The sequence below is a fragment of the Lithobates pipiens genome, unplaced genomic scaffold (genome assembly GCF_037356315.1).
Source record: "Lithobates pipiens isolate NorthernLeopardFrog02 unplaced genomic scaffold, aLitPip1_a1.2 Scaffold_16, whole genome shotgun sequence".
Lineage (NCBI taxonomy): Eukaryota > Metazoa > Chordata > Amphibia > Anura > Ranidae > Lithobates > Lithobates pipiens.
In genome coordinates, this window is record NW_027507748.1 from 600,805,560 (window position 1) to 600,823,023 (window position 17,464).

General features: G+C 47.4%; 1 protein-coding gene across 3 annotated transcripts in view; it reads left to right on the forward strand.

Annotated features, from left to right (window-relative positions):
• RNF17 (ring finger protein 17) overlaps positions 1-17,464 on the forward strand; it is an 881,806-nt gene that overhangs the window by 177,984 nt on the left and 686,358 nt on the right. The window lies entirely within an intron of this gene.

The window sequence follows — 17,464 nt, forward strand, 5'->3', positions numbered from 1 at the left end:
GCCAGTCCAGTGCTGATCGTCAACCATGGTGCTGACACTGCCTGCTGATTGGCTTCTCTGCTGCTATCTCCCTCACTGTCTGAAACCAGCACCGCGATGGAGACTGAGCACCGTCACCAGCACCTAGAGGCGATTCAGTTCGAGAGCTATACAAGTATTTCATTCATTCATAGAGAGCACTACCACCCGCACCGTGATGGAGAGCACTACCACCCGCACCGTGATGGAGAGCACTGCCACCAGCACCGTGATGGAGGGAGAGCACTGCCACCAGCACCATGATGGAGGGAGAGCACTGCCACCAGGCCAGCACCGTGATGGAGGGAGAGCACTGCCACCAGGCCAGCACCGTGATGGAGGGAGAGCACTGCCACCAGGCCAGCACCGTGATGGAGGGCGAGCACTGCCACCAGGCCAGCACTGATACCAGCAACTCGCTGCAGGACCCAAAAATATGATACCGCTCAACCTCTTCAAACAGAAGGGTACGGGCATATAGTACGTTTGCTTTTTTTGTACAAGAAAGTGAGCCAAAGGTAGAAAAAAGGTCTGTGTGCTCGATTAAATCGTTTATAGTTATGCATATACATGGTCTACTGGTCACATGTGTTGAATTCCTCCGAGATCCATGCCTCATTCATTTTTATAAATGTGAGGTAGTCAACACTGTTGTGAGCTAGGCGAGTGCGCTTATCGGTCACAATCCCCCCTGCTGCGATGAACGTCCTTTCGGACAGAACACTGGACGAGGGGGCAAGCCAACAGTTCCATTGCAAATTGGGCAAGCTCTGGCCAGAGGTCAAGCCTGCCCACCCAGTAGTCCAGGGGTTCATCACTCATCAGAGCGTCCACATCGGCCGTTAACCCGATGGGTCGGCTCAAAGAATGACCTCATATCAGAAGTCACCAACACATCTTCAAACCGCCTTCTTCTTGCAGGCGCTGTTGGATTGGTACCCGCAACTTTCTCTGGGAGTGGGAATTCCTCTGCCAGCGCACGCAAAAGCAGAATGCAGCATTTCTCGAAGCAAGGCCTGGAAGTTCTCCATTCTGACAGCCCTCTGTGACGGTAACATTTCTGCCATTTTGTGTTTGTACCGGGGGTCTAAGTACGTTGCCACCCAGTACTAGTTATTGACCTTTTATGCTTTTTATAGGGGGGTCCCTGTTAAAACACTGGAGCATGAAGGCCCCCATTCGCACTAAACTGGAAGCGGTGTGGTGGCCTAGCTCCTGCTCATCATCCAGGATAATGTCATCCTCCTCGTTCTCCTCTCCCCATCCATGCACAACAGGGATCCTCCTCATCCGCCCTGGCACCATCCTCCTCTGACTCCTCTTCAGACTCCTGTTGTTGACTTGTCTCAGATAGAGTAGCCCCCCTGGGAATTCATCCAGTATTGCGACTTCCTCATCTTCCTGCTCCTCCACGGCTTGATCAATGACATGCCGCAATGCACGCTCCATAAAGAAGGCATAAGGTACCATGTCACTGGTGCCATGGCTGCGACTGACCAGTTTGGTGATCTCATCAAATGGCCGCAGAAGTCTGCATGCGTCACGCATGAGCAGCCACTGGCGCGGTGAAAAAAACCAAGCTCCCAGAACCTATTCTGCCGCAGAGTTCGTACAGGTAGTCGTTAACTGCACGTTTCTGCTGGAGTAGCCTATCAAGCATATAGAAGGTTGAGTTCCATCGCATCGGGCAATCGCAAATAAGACGTTTGACTGGCAGATTGTGTCGCCGCTGAATGTCAGCAAGGCGAGCCGTGGCCTTGTAAGATCTTCTGAAATGGGCCGAGATTTTCCTTGCCTGCAGCTAGATGTCCTGGACCCCAGGGTATTTGACAATGAATCACTGCACGACCAAGTTTAAGACGTGTGCCATGCATGGCACGTGCGTAATTTTGTCCTGTTTCAGTGCGCTAAGCAGATTGGCACCGTTGTCACACACCACTTTACCAACTGTCAAATTGAGCGGTGTTGGCCATTGATCTGCCTGTGAACGCAAAGCTGAAAGGAGTGCAGGGCCAGTGTGGCTCTTGGCTTCCAGGCACAACAGATGCAGCACAGCATGGCAATGTCTCACCTGGCATGTTGAATAGGTTCTGGCAATCTTGGGCGGCGCAGCAGAAGAGACGCTAGCAGCGGAAAAGGAGGAGTCAGCCGAGGAGGAGGAGGGAGGAGAATGGAGTAGGAGAAGGAGGCAGGCCTGCATGCAATCCTTGGCGTTAAAACCAAATCTACATGGGTGCCACGGGTTACATGATTGACGGCTGTCAGAAGGTTCACCCAGTGGGCAGTGAAAGTTTTGTATATCTTCCCTGCCTGTGTTTGCTAGACCAGGTGTCTGTGGTCAGATGTATCTTGGCACTGACACTGTGTGCCAGAGATACATTCACTTGTCGCTGAACATGGCCATATAGCTCTGGGATGCCCTTCTGTGAGAAATACTTCCTTCCTGGGACCTTCCATTGTGGTGTTCCAATGGCCACAAATTTTCGAAAGGCCCCCGAGTCCACCAGTTTATATGGCAGTAGTTGGCGGGCTATCAGTTTTGACAAGCCAGCTGTCAACTGTTGGGCAAGAGGGTTATCCGGTATCATAATTTTTTTACGCTCGAACATATGGCCCACGGAAGCTTGCCTTTTTGCAGAAAAACGTGAGGACGGCATGATGGAAGGTGGAATGGAGGACAATTGTGAGGAGAAGTATAAGATGAGTCTGGACGGTGGCAGCCTGGAGTGTGGCTTTGTGTGTTCCGTTGCTCCCACTGAGCTCGGTGATGGCAGCTCATGTGCCTTCTTAAGGCGGCCATCCCTAGGTGAGTGTTGGGCTTACTGCGACTTATGCGTTGACTGCAAAGATTGCAGATGGCAACACTATTGTCAGCAGCGGACACGTTAAAAAAAAAAAAAAAAAGCCCACACTGCGGAGCCATGTGTCGGCGTCCTGGGAGTGCCAGATGTGACCGTACATGGTTGATGCCTCACTCCTGATACATTAGCAGTCTGCTTTGTCCCTCCTGTGCAGTCTAAGTTCCGCCTGCTTCTCCTCTCTATCTGCTGGTCCATATCTCCCTCTGAACTCCTCCTTTCTTGTGGGCACCCACGTGACATCATTAGACACGTCATCGCTGTCACCTTCCCCACAGCTATAAGAGGAGATCTCGGAGCAGGCAGCAACAGCAGGGACCAACCTCCTCCTTGGGCTGTTCTGGGTACTGTCGTCAGACTGCTGAGTGGCGGTTGTTGCTACCTCCTCTTCCTGATCCAATGCCAAGAATGGCTGCGCATTGGAAATGTCTTGTGATGGATCGGAAAATAATTCCTGTGACTCGAGCGGAAGTTATATGGTGGTGGTGGTAGTGTCTTTGGGGGTGCACACAGCAGAGTGAAGAGGGTGCAGATCAAGAGGATGAGGAGGGTGCAGTAGAGTAAGGCTGAGTGAGCCACTTAACCAAGTCTGGTGCGTCCTTTGACGTAATCGCACGCACCTTCTGCAATTTGCCACTTTGACTCAAGCCTGTTGCTCCTGCCCTACCCCTACCACCCCTGCGGAAGGGCCTGCCTCTTCCCCTGCCTGTCATTTTTTTAATGACCCTGTTACAAAAGTCTCTAGAGAAGTGCAGTATGTATGTGGAAGAAGGTATATAACACCCCGCTTCAATCTGTCATTTTTGGGGGCCACTGGTCTATCACACCAGTTATAATAATTTTTTTTTAAATTGCATTTGTCACACTTTGTAGTATCACTGCAGAACCACTCAGCAGTCACAATGCTGCACAGTGGAAATGCACTATGCTTTCTATATGTGCAAGTATTTTATATGTGTATTTCCCCTATATACTGCACACCAAATAGTACACCTATACCAGTCCTTAAAAGGACCTTTGTGGACCTAATAGAAGCTAGCTAGTAGCTAGTGAATTGTAGACTGTCCCTGCTCCAAAAACCAAACTGTCCCTCCCTACAGTGAGAAACGACAGCTGCAGAATCGGTCAGCAGCACAGCAGTGCAGTGCACTATATATGCTTTCTATATTTGAAAGAAATTATATTATACTACACTGATAAGACATCTGCAGAATCGGTCAGCACTCAGCTGAGCAGTCAACTACAATAGGCTTTCTATAGTTGAAAGAAAGTATATTATGTGTACAACCCTATATACTGTACACCTATACCAGTCCTTAAAATTACCTCTGTGGACCTAATAGTAATAGTAATAGCTAGTGATTAAACTGACTGTCCTCGCTCCACACAGCGTCCTGTCCCTACACTGACAAGACAGCTGCAGAATCAGTCAGCAGTGCAATCAGCAGCAGAACACCAGAACCATATATACTGTACACCTATACCAGTCCTTAATATGACTTTTGTGGACCTAACAGCTAGCGATTTTGTGTCACTACAGTCTTTCCCTGCGCCACACAGCAACCTCTCCCTACACTCACAAAAGACAATGTAAAATGGCCGCCAGATCAGGTCTATTTATAAGGTGGGGTAATGTCCAATTGTCCATGTGCTGAAATGTCTCAATTTGCTGTCCTGTACCCCATGATGGATGTCATCATGGGTCAAAGTTCTTTCACAATTTAGGCCGATATGTATTCTTCTACATATTTTTGGTAAAGAAAATCGCAATAAGCGTCTGGTTTCCGCAAACGTTATAGCGTTTACAAAATAGGGGATAGTTTTATGACATTTTTATTAATATTTTTTTTTCCCTAGTAATGGCGGCGATCAGCCATTTTTATTGTGACTTGCGACATTATGGCGGACACATCGGCCATTTTTGATACATTTTTGGGACCATTGCCATTTATACAGCAATCACTGATATACAAATGCAGTGATTCCTGTGTGAATGACACTGGCAGTGAAGGGGTTAACCAGTGGGTGGCAGTGTAGGGGTTAAGTGTTTCTAGGGGTGTGTTACTAACTGTGGGGTCTGGGCTTTCTTTTAGTGAACACTCATCTCTGTTCCAATCACATGGAGCAGAGATCAGCGTCACTTGTTGCTAGGCAGAACGGGGAGATGCTGTTTACAACGGCATCTCCCAGTTCAGCCGCTCTGTGAGGCAATTGCGGGCATGCCTGCGGTGATCGAGTCCGCTGGACCCGCGACCGGACACACGGGGGTCCCGACCGGCACGCGAGCGCACTAGCGCAATCGCGATGGCAGGGTGGCATTTAAAATTGGACGTACCTGTACGCCAATATGCCTGCCTATGCCATTCTGCCGACGTACATTGGCGTGCGCCAATCGGGAAGTGGTTAATGTCGCAGTCTCAATAAAAATCGCAGATTGCCGCCATTACTAGTCAAAAATAAAGAAAATAATAAAAATGCCATAAATCTGTCCTCTATTCTATGCTAGTACAGAAAGGAGAGAAACCCCCAATAAAACTGGACTTTATAAGTGACTGAAAACACAAGTAATGAATATTATTACAATATTTTATTAATTACAAAAATTGTCTTTAAATATACATATAAAACATTTAGAAAAATGCATCACAAACAGCACAATATGATACATAAAATGGCTCAAGCACACGTCCAACCCGACGATCATTTCAGGCAGATCCTGCCCTTTAGGGGATTTCTAGACCTTGTACAGAGCCCACTAATAAAACATATAAATATTAATGTGTTAATTTGCTTACTACTTACATTATTCAAATGTACATTTAACAGAATATAGCATAGTTAGAAGCATGGAGAGACTTGTACAAGTTTTTTTACATTACCAATAAAGTTTGATTTTCCAGATAACGTGATGATTTGAGACCCAGACAAGTTGGTATTCCTATGGCCCTGAATGCCAATGAGCCCCAACAGGGGTCACACAAATGGTCCACCCAACCTGCCGGAAAAGGCCAAATGGATGTTCTAAAAAAACAAACAAAAAAAAAAACACAATCTTATCCATCCATATATATACATACACATGTACTCCCATATCCCCATCTCTATCTCCTCTTACAAACACATCTACCCTTACATGACCAAACAAATCCATATCAACACATATAAACGCACCAAAAACACACACATGAGCATATCCACAAAAAACCCTACCTGTACCTATACTCACTCTTACACATTCAAAACAACTCGCATACATATAGAAACACCCGTACGGCCAAAAAAAAAATAGTTAAATAATTCTAAATCTTTCTATATACCTCAACTAGATATGTTTCAAAATATCCCACCAATCAATGTAGTCTGTAAATGTTCCCAAAGGACAAAGCAGCTGCAGTGGTAGAAATGTATTCAGTCGACTTAAAACGTCTAAAAAAGAAAATATACATTCAGTGAAAATCCAAGGTGCTGTGTTGATCTATCAACAAATAGCCAGACACCCACATACCTACAAATTAAACTGCAAGCATATAGCTGTGTGTGTCCATACATGTGGAGAGCAGCCTAGTGAAAGATTGTAGGATTTCCCCAGCGTGGCAAGCTGACAGCTGATCCACATCTCAGCTGACCGGCTTAAATCGGCGACATAAAACCGCACCAGATATCCACAAGTACACACGCACGCACGCACACACACTAGCGCATCACAGCGCCACCAAAAACACCCTACAGCTGCGATAAGTAGGAACGCACATACATATACATCCTTTGTTCAACATTCCATACCGTGCGCCGGGTATACAAAATGCCCTCAGACGTGCGCGCCAAACCACCATAGCCAGCAACGCGTACACATATATGCCAAATGCCACAAAATCTCACCTTTGCTTAAAAAGTCCCACATGTATAGAAATCAAGGTCTGGACATGAATCCAGACCACTAACACATACCTTTTACATAGGTTGAAGGAAAGGTATAGAGTTAAACAGCGGTGAGAGGTATGGGCACTTCAGGGAATGCCATCTGTGGCCCTATATGGACCAACACTGGGGCCGCCAAAACAGTGTGTATGGTACACGGCTCCTGGATGCACCGTGTGGAGAAACATTAGTCATATGGAATCAGACAGACCCAGTACAGACCATAAGAAGAAAAAATATATATATATTTTTGAAAATTATCACCAGTAATCGCTATCCACCAATCATGTCGAAGGCCTCATTCCTCCCACCCTCCTGAAGTAAAACCATCAAGGAAAGGGCGAAAACATGATTAAGGCCAGGAGCCGATGTCTCCTTTAAATTTACTATCCATCTGGTTTCGCGTTGGAGCAACACTCTGTTCCAATCCCCTCCCGTTACATACAGCTGGGAGATTGTGCGTCTAATTACACCGATGCCCTGCTGGTGGGGGAAGGAGCTATATAAAGTTTCAACATCTACTCCCACCAGCAGGGCATCAGTGTAATTAGACGCACAATCTCCCAGCTGTATGGAACGATTCGTCCCTTTTGATGGGTTTTTGTTGTCAGCTCTTGAGTATATCCTTACTCGGAATGTGTTTTCCTTTTGATGGTTCCCACTACCTCCAGGTGCAGGGCATAGCGATGGGGACATGTTGTGCCCCATCCTACACCAATCTGTACCTGGGGAAGTGGGAACAATGCTTTCTTTCTGACAAAGAGTTGAAGCCTCTGACAGAGACAATTGTGAGTTGGAGTCGTTGTATTGACAATATTCTAATTGTATGGGCTGGCTCTTTAGAACTTGAATCTCAAGTTCACCATGACTTACGATTATTCCTACATCAGCTTTCTTGATGTAACTATATCAAAGGAGGACGATGGCAGTTTAACCAGTGCTTTATATCGTAAAGAGACGGCATGTAATAGTATTCGGCATGTCGAAAGCTCCCATCCGGCACCGCTCATCAGATTAATTCCATTTAGCCAATATTTACGGCTACATTGGAATTGTACGCATGATGAGACCTTTAAAAAGGAAGCTGATGACCTAAGAGATAGATGGTTACTAAGGGGTTATTCCTGGACTGTTCTGAAGGGGGCCTTGTACCATACACACTGTGTTTTGGGTATTGGCGGCCCCTGTGTTGATCCATATTGGGCCATAGATGGCGTCTGTGCACGTGATGTGTCGACGTGCTCCCTTGCTTTTCTTTGGGGGCTGGGTTGCCGCGCCTCTCTGTGCGGGGGGTTCCTGAAGTGTCCATTCCTCTCACTGCTATTTAACTCTTTCCCTTTCCTTCAATCTATGTAAAAGGTACGTGTTGGTGGTCTGGATTCATGTCCAGACTTTGATTTCTATACATGTGGGGCTTTTTAAGCAAAGGTGAGATTTATTGGCATTTAGCGTATATCTGTACACGTTGCTGGCTATATGGTGGTTTGGTGAGCACGTCTGAGGGCTTTTTGTATACCCGGCGCACGGTATCAAATGTTGAGCAGAGAATGTTTATGTTTATGTATATGTATGTGCATTCCTACTTACCGCAGCTGTAGGGTGTTTTTGGTGGCGATGTGATGCGCTCGTTTTTTTTGTGGTGTGTGTGTGTGTGCGTGCGCGCGCCCCCTTGTGGATATCTGGTGCGGTGTTATGTCTTCTCCACCCTATTTAAGCGGATCAGCTGTCAGCATGCCACGCTGGGGAAATCCTACAATCTTTCACTAAGCTGCTCTCCATGTATGGATACACACGGGTATATGCTTGCAGTTTAATTTGTAGGTATGTGGGTGTTGATAGATCAACACAGCACCTTGGATTTTCACTGAATCTATATTTTCTTTTTTAGCTGTTTTAAGTCGGTTGAATACATTTCTACCACTGCAGCTGCTTTGTCCATTGGGGGAACAGTTACAGACTACATTGATTGATCTGTGGGATATTTTGAGACATATATCTAATTGAGGTATATATAAAGATTTATAATTATTTTTTTGGGCAATACGGGTGTATATGTATGCGAGTTGTTTTGAGTGTGTCAGAGTGAGTATAGGTAGGGTTTTTTGTGGATATGCTTGTGTGTGTTTTTGGTATGTTTATATGTGTTGATATAGGTTGATATGGATTTGTTTGGTCATTTAAGGGTAGATGTGTTTAAGAGGAAATGGAGGTAGGGATATGGGAGTACATGTGTATGTGTATATATACATGGATGGATAAGATTAATTGTGTTTTTTTTTTTTTTTTTTTTTTTAAAGAACATCCCTTTGGCCTTTTCCTGAAGGTTGGGGTGGACCATTTGTGTGACCCCTATTGGGGTTCATTGGCGTTCAGGGCCATAGGAATACCAGCTTGTCTGGGTTTCAAATTTTATTGGTAATGTAAAAAAACCTTGTATACGTCTCTCCATGCTTCTGACTATGATATATTCTGTTTAATGTACATTTGAATAATATAAGTAGTAAGCAAATGAATACATTATTATTTGGTTTTTTTTATTAGTGGGCTCTGGATAAGGTCTAGAAATCACCTGAAGGGCAGGATCTGCCTGAAACGATCGTCGGGGTGGACATGTGCTTGAGCCATTTTATGTATCATTGTGCTGTTTGTGATGATGCATTTTTCTAAATGCTTTATATGTATATTTCATTTTTGTATTTAATAAAATATTGTAATATCCGTTACTTGTGTTTTCAGTCACTTATAAAGTCCCGTTTTTATTGGGGGTTTCTCGCCTTCTTTCTGTACAATCTATTTGTGATGTGGTGACTGAGAACAATATTTTCAGCGATTATTGGGATTATTTTTTCACGCAAAGCAATCAATATAAGCTTTTAGCGATTTTTTTTTTTTTCCTTTTTTTTTCTTTTTTTTTACCAAACCTATGTAGAATACATATCGGCCTAAACTGAGGAAAACATTATCTTAAATAAAAAAAAATGGGGCTATTACAGCAGAAAGTACAAAATATGTATTTTTAAACCACCTCGCGCCTGCGCTATAGATGAAAGATGTCTACAGTGCGTCGCTCAGTTGATGGGAGGGCGTCCTCCTGTTAACATCCTCAATGCCTGCGGCCGCAGGCATGTATCGGGGGAAATCTGTGTTGCCCGTGCCCCTTGGACACAGCCAATTACAGATCGTGCTAAATGGCCAAGCACAGTGGCCATTTAGCACCCGATTTTGAGTGTCCAATGAAAGATGATCTCATATGTAAACATATGCGATCATCTCTCATCGCTGGCTCTCTTTCCTCACACAGAGACCGCACGTGAGGAGGGAGAGCGACCTCCGGCTGCAGCGTGAGTGTGAATACACAGTGCCCACACACAAACGCATGCCCACAGTGCAACCTGTTATCAGTGTCATTAAGACCACATATTGGTGCCATCTGTCATCAGTGCCACATCAGTATCGCGTGTCATTGTCCTGATTCTCCAGGACCTTCAAAAGTGTAATAGGTAGTCAACAAGTTAGATATGTAATGATCCTAAAACACGTGATTGCACTCCGTGCATGTTGGGGCCTCTATGTGGCTAGGCTGTGAAAAAGTCACACATGTGGTATTGTAATACTCAGGAGCAGCAGAATGTATTTTTTGTTCACTGACTGACACAGCTCCATTAATCTTGACCATAGGGTTGTTACACCACCTTCAGGAGAGGACTAGGCAGAACATGTTATACATGTGAAAAAGCAGAACTTTACAGTTCCGCCCAGTCCCTTCAGTAACATCCCCTCAACCTGCTTCCTGCAGCTCAGTACCTCAGTTTTTTTCTGCCTAGTGAAGGAGATCGACCTAGGACCCCTGCGGGAACATCGGTCGTGGGATTTTTTTTGCAGAAGTTTGCCTTTTGTGCCAGATTTTTGGATCCTATGATCTACTATCAACAGCCGGCTGGGTGACGGGCTGGATATCCTTATCCTTGCAGTCTCCCCAGCCATGCCATTGAGCGTTTGCAGACCATAGCTACGCACTGGGTCAGCCACGACATGCTCCAGGGGCTGCCGGTGAGCGCAACGCTCCGGGGGGCACACATTTGACCGGACTACTAATGTCTTTGTCACTGTGTGTGCCATGGCCTGCAGCCACCCCAGTACTGGGTCTGTAATGGGATGTCCCCAGCTCGTCCGGATGGTAAGTATAGCTCTCCCTGCCTTGACGGGATGGAGCTGCTGGGCATTCCCTGGGAGATCGATTCGGGGGTACCCTCCTCCCTCTCTTCTCTCCCTATCCCCCTGTGGGGGATGCTGCATGATGGGCTGCTGAGAGGTGTGTGTACCTGTAGCCTGGCGGGTTCTCACCTTGGATGGGGGGGGGGCTGCACTTGGTGGCTGTGTCCCTTGGTGTCCGTGGTCTCCCCACTGGGTGTCTGGAGCTGATCACCATATCGCTGCTCTGCCGCCATTTTCACGGTCTCTTCACACTGTACAGTTGTTTGTCGGCCATATTTGGTGTGCCTCAGTGGAAAGCATTGTCGGACCATTTTTTTGGTGTTTATAACCTTTATACAGGACGGCTATTTTGTTTGTCACGTTTTTTTATGCTCAGCGCTGCTCAGAACAGCATGGTTGTAGCTGAACGGCACAGAACTCTGTCAGGTTGGTGAGTCCTGCGCTGGGGGCCCCTCAGTCTGCAGCATCTAGGAGGGTGGGACTGTTCACTTGTCCCAAGTGCCCAAGGTTGGTAGACGGGGTGGGTCAGCATTGCTTCAGAAACTGTTTTTTCTTCCTCAGAACTCCCTGCAATTTCAACCAGCTCCTCTGCGAACAGTGCAGTGCCATTGGACGATTTGTCGGCGGTCCATGAAAGTTTCTTTTCCAGGGTGGAGGCGGTGTGCGGGCGCAAAGGTGGTAAAAAGCGGCCCCTGCCCCCATCCTCCTGGGTGAGCTCTGACACAGACTCGAGCCCCCCTGAGGCTGGCGGCCCCTGCTCTGTTGCTTCAGATGACGCTGCCCAGGACCGACCGGACAGTGAGGATGAGTCCCTGTCCGGGTCCATGCAAGACAAAGCGCTAGTTTGAGCACTTATCACAGCTGTGCGTGATGCCCTGAAAATTCAGGATACAGCAGGTCCCTCGGCTGAAGTAGTGGTCCCTTTTGGGTCCCGTAAGCCAGCCCGTACACCTAAGGTGTTTCCGTATCTGACTTATTTAGATAAGTTCAGATACAAAGAATGTGGAAGACCGCAACGGACCTTTTTCGGTCCAAAAAGTACCCCTTTGAGGAGAGCTACCTTAAAAAATGGTTGCCTCCTTTGGTTGTGGACCCTCCATTATATCCAGGTTAAATATAGTAACCACAATCCCGGTAGAGGGGACTCCTGCAGTTAAGGACACTGCTGACAGGAAGGCCAAGGCAGTGACCCATTCCTTGTGTACGGTTGTGGGGTCCGCAATACGACCAGTACTGGCCACAGCACTTGTGTCGTAGACACTTACTGAATGGGCAACACTTTTGCACCATTAATTGGGGAAGCAGCAGGCTAATCCTGCCTGCGTGGAACTAGCAGACCAGTAAGTGGACGGCCTTAAGTACCTTTGTGACATGGCCCTGGATACGCTTCCCCTGCTATCCAAGGCTTCCGTGTCAGCAGTGGTGCTGAGGCACCTGATTTGGCTAAAATGATGGTCTGTGGACCAGGCATCTATATATAAAAAAAAAAAGCCTTGACGGATCTACCCTTCCTTGGTGAGCGGCTCTTAAAGCCTCGTCGGGTGACATTAAGAATGTCACAGGTGGGAAGAGTATCTTGATCCCACAGGCCAGGAAGACTAAGGAGCCGCACAACAGGCAAGGGCCCTCGTTTTTTGCTCAAAAGACTTTTCGCCCATCCGGGACCTCGACTAAATGCTCCCAGCCTGACAGGACAACCACTGAGGGACCAAAGCATCCCTGGAACCGCAAGCCTGCGAGCAAAAGTGCTTCCTGCATGATGGATTGCCCCCGCTCGTCACACAGATGGGGGATCGCCTTCGGGCATTTGCAGCACAGTGGCCTCTCGGCTGTCCGACCTATGGGTCTGCGAACTGATTTCTTCTGGCTACAAGATAGTTCCTCTCTTGGCCACCAAACAGATTCTCCCTTCCAGCATACCCTTACTCCCCGCTCGCTGAGAGTCCCTCTTGTGGGCACTAAGGGATCTGTTAAGCTGCTGCGTGATGGTGCCTGTTCCGGAGTCTGAAAGGTTCCAGGGGTTCTACTCCAATCTGTAGTTCCCAAAAAGGAAGGGGTACGTTCAATCTTGGACCTAAAAGCCTTCATTTGCTTTGTAAAAGAATGAATGAATGAAATACTTGTATAGCGCACAATGCGAACTGAATCGCCTCTAGGCGCTGTGGCGAGCTTTGATCATCTGCTAAAAGAGGAAGGTCTTGAGTTTTTTCCTAAAAGCCAGGTGATTTTCTTCCAGGCGGATGTTGATTGGTAGAGCATTCCATAGCCGAGGCCCTTGGACAGCGAATCTCTGATCACCCTTGGATTTATACCGGGCTTTGGGCACGAGGAGGAGGTTTTTGTTGGCTGATCGAAGACTGCGGTTTGGTGTGTAATGATTTATTTTCTCCATTAGGTATTGCGGAGCTTCTCTATGCACGCATTTGTGGGTGAGGCAAAGGGTCTTGAACGTGATCCGATTTTTTACGGTTAGCCAATGTAAGCTCCTCAGTGAAGGAGAAATGGATTCCCAGGGTTTTTTTCCTGTTATCAGTCTTGCCGCCGTGTTTTGGATCAGTTGTAATCGCGCAAGTTGATATTGTGGTAATCCTATGTAAAGCGAGTTTGCGTAGTCCAGTCGTGAATTAATGATTGTTCCAACTACCACTGCTTTGTCATTCTTTGGGATAAAAGGGATGAGTCTGCGAAGCATGCGCAGCAGATGGTGAGATCGACTGACTACAGATCCTATTTGTGCTTCTAAAATAACCCCGAGACTCTTCGCTTTGGTCTTTGGGGAGATAGTCTGCCCAAAGACGGTTGGTGGAGACCAGGAGGTTTTGGTTGCGGGCTTATGATTTGGGTGTAAGATAAGAAGCTCTGTCTTTGATTGGTTCAGCTGGAGGGAGTTGGTGGTCATCCAGTCCTCTATTGATTTGAGGCAGTTTTCAAGTTGTTGTTGATCTTTTTTTCCATTGATCCGGAAATAAAGTTGCGTGTCGTCAGCGTAAGAGTGGAAGCAGAGATCTGAGCATCTGATGATTTGAAGGAGTGGGCGAATGTAAATGTTGAAGAGAACGGGTGACAACGGAGAGTCTTGAGGGACTCCGCAGGTGACTGCCCGAGTTTCGGAGAGGAATTTTCCTAGTTTCACTGTCTGTGACCGATTTCCTAGGAAGGACGCGAACCATTGAAGATCTATGTCTTGGACTCCGGCTACTTCTGTAGAGTATTGTGATCTACTGTATCAAACGCTGCACTTAGGTCTAGCAGTACGAGGAGACACGGCTCTCCGTCATCTGCTGCTTCCAGGGCGTCATCCCAAATCTTGAGGAGAGCTGTTTCTGTTCCATGACCCGGGCGGAAGCCTGATTGCAGCGGGTCCAGGAGTTTGTGAGTATCCAGGTGAAGTTGTAGCTGATGTACTACAGCTTTCTCTATGATCTTAGAAATGGTGTTGAGGCTTGTAATCGGCCTACGGTTGTTTGGATCCTGAGGGTCCAGGTTTGGTTTCTTGAGTAGAGGTTTGACGATGCCTTGTTTGAGGATGCTGGGAACAATCCCTTCGTGGAATGATCGGTTTATGAGGTGGGTTATGGTTGGAGCCACGATGTCGGAGCATTCTTTCAGTAGTTTTGTGGGGTTTTGTGAGTATAGAGGCTCAGAATGAAATTAGTTCTCAGTGGTCGCTGCACTCTATCAAGGGGACTCCCTTGCGTCTTTAGACATCCAGGATGCGTACCTGCACATAACCATATGCCTCCGGCATCAGAGGTTTCTGCGATTTGCAGTTGGGAAAGCCCACTTCTAATTTGTGGCTCTCCCCCTTTGGCTTGGCATCAGCACCCGAGTCCTTACCAAGGTATTGGCTCCAATTTTGGTGGTGTTGCGACAACTCGGGATCGCGATCGTAGGTTACCTAGACTATGTCCTCCTGAGAGCATCTTCTGCCTCAGAATTAAAGGAGGATGTGGCGATCACCATGCAAACCCTGCAGGAATTTGGGTGGTTGTTGAACTTAAAGAATTCGGTGCGCATACCTAGGCTTGCTGCTGGACTCCATGGAAACGAGAGTGTTTCTCCCTTTAGACAAGCTGCAGACTTTCAGAGCCACGGTAAAACTATTGATGAACCGCAGGTGGTCGTCGCTGCACTTTTGCATGAGAGTCCTGGGTCTCATGGTGGCCTCCTTTTTGAGGCGGTACCGTACGCCTAGTTTCACACCAGTGTCTTGCAGAAGGAAATCTTGACAAAATTGGACAAATCTCCGTTATCCCTGGATCAGCAGATTCGGGTGAGCCAGTCGGTCAGGGACTCCCTGCTTTGGTGGCTGAGGTCCCTGGCAATTCGGTCTGGGATGTCGTTCCTACCTATACATTGGACAGTGATCACAACGGACGCCAGCCTGACCGGCTGGGGTGGAGTACTGGGAGTACAGTTGACCTAGGGCCTCTGATCGGGGGAGGAATCCAAGTTGCCGATCAATGTGCTCGAGCTTTGAGCGATCAAGCTATGTCCCTCCACATGGTCGATGTGACTTCGAGGGCGTCCGATCAGGATCCAGTCAGGCAACGCCACATCGTTTACATCCCGGGAGTGGAAAACTGGCAGGCAGACTACCTACATCGCCAGATGCTGGACCCAGGAGAATGTGCGTTGCATCCGGAGGTATTCAGGCTTCTGTGCCTGCGATCTCCTGACTTCCCGTCTCACTCGGAAGGTGCTGAGATTAGTGTCCTGGAGAAAAGATCATTGGGCAGACGCGCTGGTGGCTCAGTGGGGTCAGTATGGACTTATCTATGCCTTTCCTCCGCTTAAGCTACTACCAACGTCTCCTCCGCAGTGTGGAGACCGAGGGGATTCCAGTAATACCGATTGCCTGAGATTGGCCTTGGCGCCCCTGGTACGCCAACTTAGTGTGCCTGGTTGCTGATGCTCCCTGGCGACTACTGTTATGAGAGGACCTTCTGTGTCGAGGTCCGATTCTCCACTCGGCTTTGCCAGCGCTGGTTGTAACGGCATGGCTGAGAGCCAGGTGCTAAGGGATTGGGGCCCGTCGGACCCTGTGATTTCAACTATGTTGAGAGCACAGTAATCTTCTCGAAAGATATACCTGGAAGGCCTACATCTCCATGTGAGGAGAAAGGGTGGCGTCCGTGCACCTATTCCGTTTCCAGGATCCGGCTGTTTTTACATCGAGGAGTAGACCAGAAATTGGCTCAAAGTACCATTTGAGGGACAAATATCAGCCTTGGCTGTCTCTTTCCAACAACCCCTGGCGTCTCATTCTCTAGCGAGCACTTTTATTCAAGGTATCTAGCATGTAGTTCTCCGGTGCATCCACCGGTACCCCGTGGGATTTGAACCTGGTGCTATTGGCGCTTCAGAATCCGCTGTTTGAGCACATCAGGAAAATTCCTTTGACTTTCTCAGAAAGTGGTTTTCCTAGTGGCCATTACTTCGGCAAGGAGGGTTTCGGAACTGGTGGTCCTGTCCTGCAAGTCGCCCTATCTGGTTATCCATAAGGATAAGGTGGTGTTGCTTCTGCAACTTTCTTTTCTGCCGAAGGTGGTTTCAGCGTTCCACATCAATGAAGACCTTGTGTTACCATATTTGTGTCCTAAGCCGACACATCCTAAGGAGGTGGCCCTTCATTCCCTGGACATGGTCTGGGCTCTGAGGTTGTTTGTCTGGCATGGCTCCCTTTTGGCAGTCGGACTCTTTGTTCGTTTCGGTTGCTGGTCCGAAAAAAGGATGGCAGTCTCGTCGGCCACCATTTCTAAGTGGATCAGACAGATTGTGGTCCAGGCTTATGCCTTGAAGCGGTAGGTACCCCCCTTTCCTGTCATGACCCATTTCACCAGGGCTATTGGGACCTCTTGGGCTTTCCAACATCAAGTGTCAGTCGCTCAAGTGTGTAAGGCGGCCACTTGGTCGTCCGTTCACACTTTTACCAAATTCTACATAGTGGATGTAAGCGCATCGTCTTATGCCTGCTTTGGCCGCAAAGTTTTGCAGGCGGCCATGTAATGTTGCAATTCTACACTCCTTCTGTTTAAAGAAAATAGTTACTTTTGAGTATAACGCACTGTTGCATTGTTGACCGCAAGTTCTGATGTGACTAGATTGGTTGTGGGTGAAGTTTTTTTTTTTTTTTTATTTTTTTTTTTTTTTAATGCTGTTCCCACCCCTCGTTATGACACTGCTATGGTTAAGATTAAAGTGGTAGTAAACTCCCCTATCGTTTTCAGCCAAGGAAGCTGCCATCTTTGCCTGTGTTTAATCTTCAACTGCTATGGTGCTGCACATGTGATTCGTTATGACACCAGCCATTGGATGGTTTGATAGTTTGGCTGAGAGCACAGCCAATGTGCAGTTAGCATTCCCGGCATGCCTTTTTTTTTTTTAACTGTTTAAATCGATGGGTTTACTTCCACTTTAATGGAACTGTGTCATTCAGTGAACGAAAGAGAAAA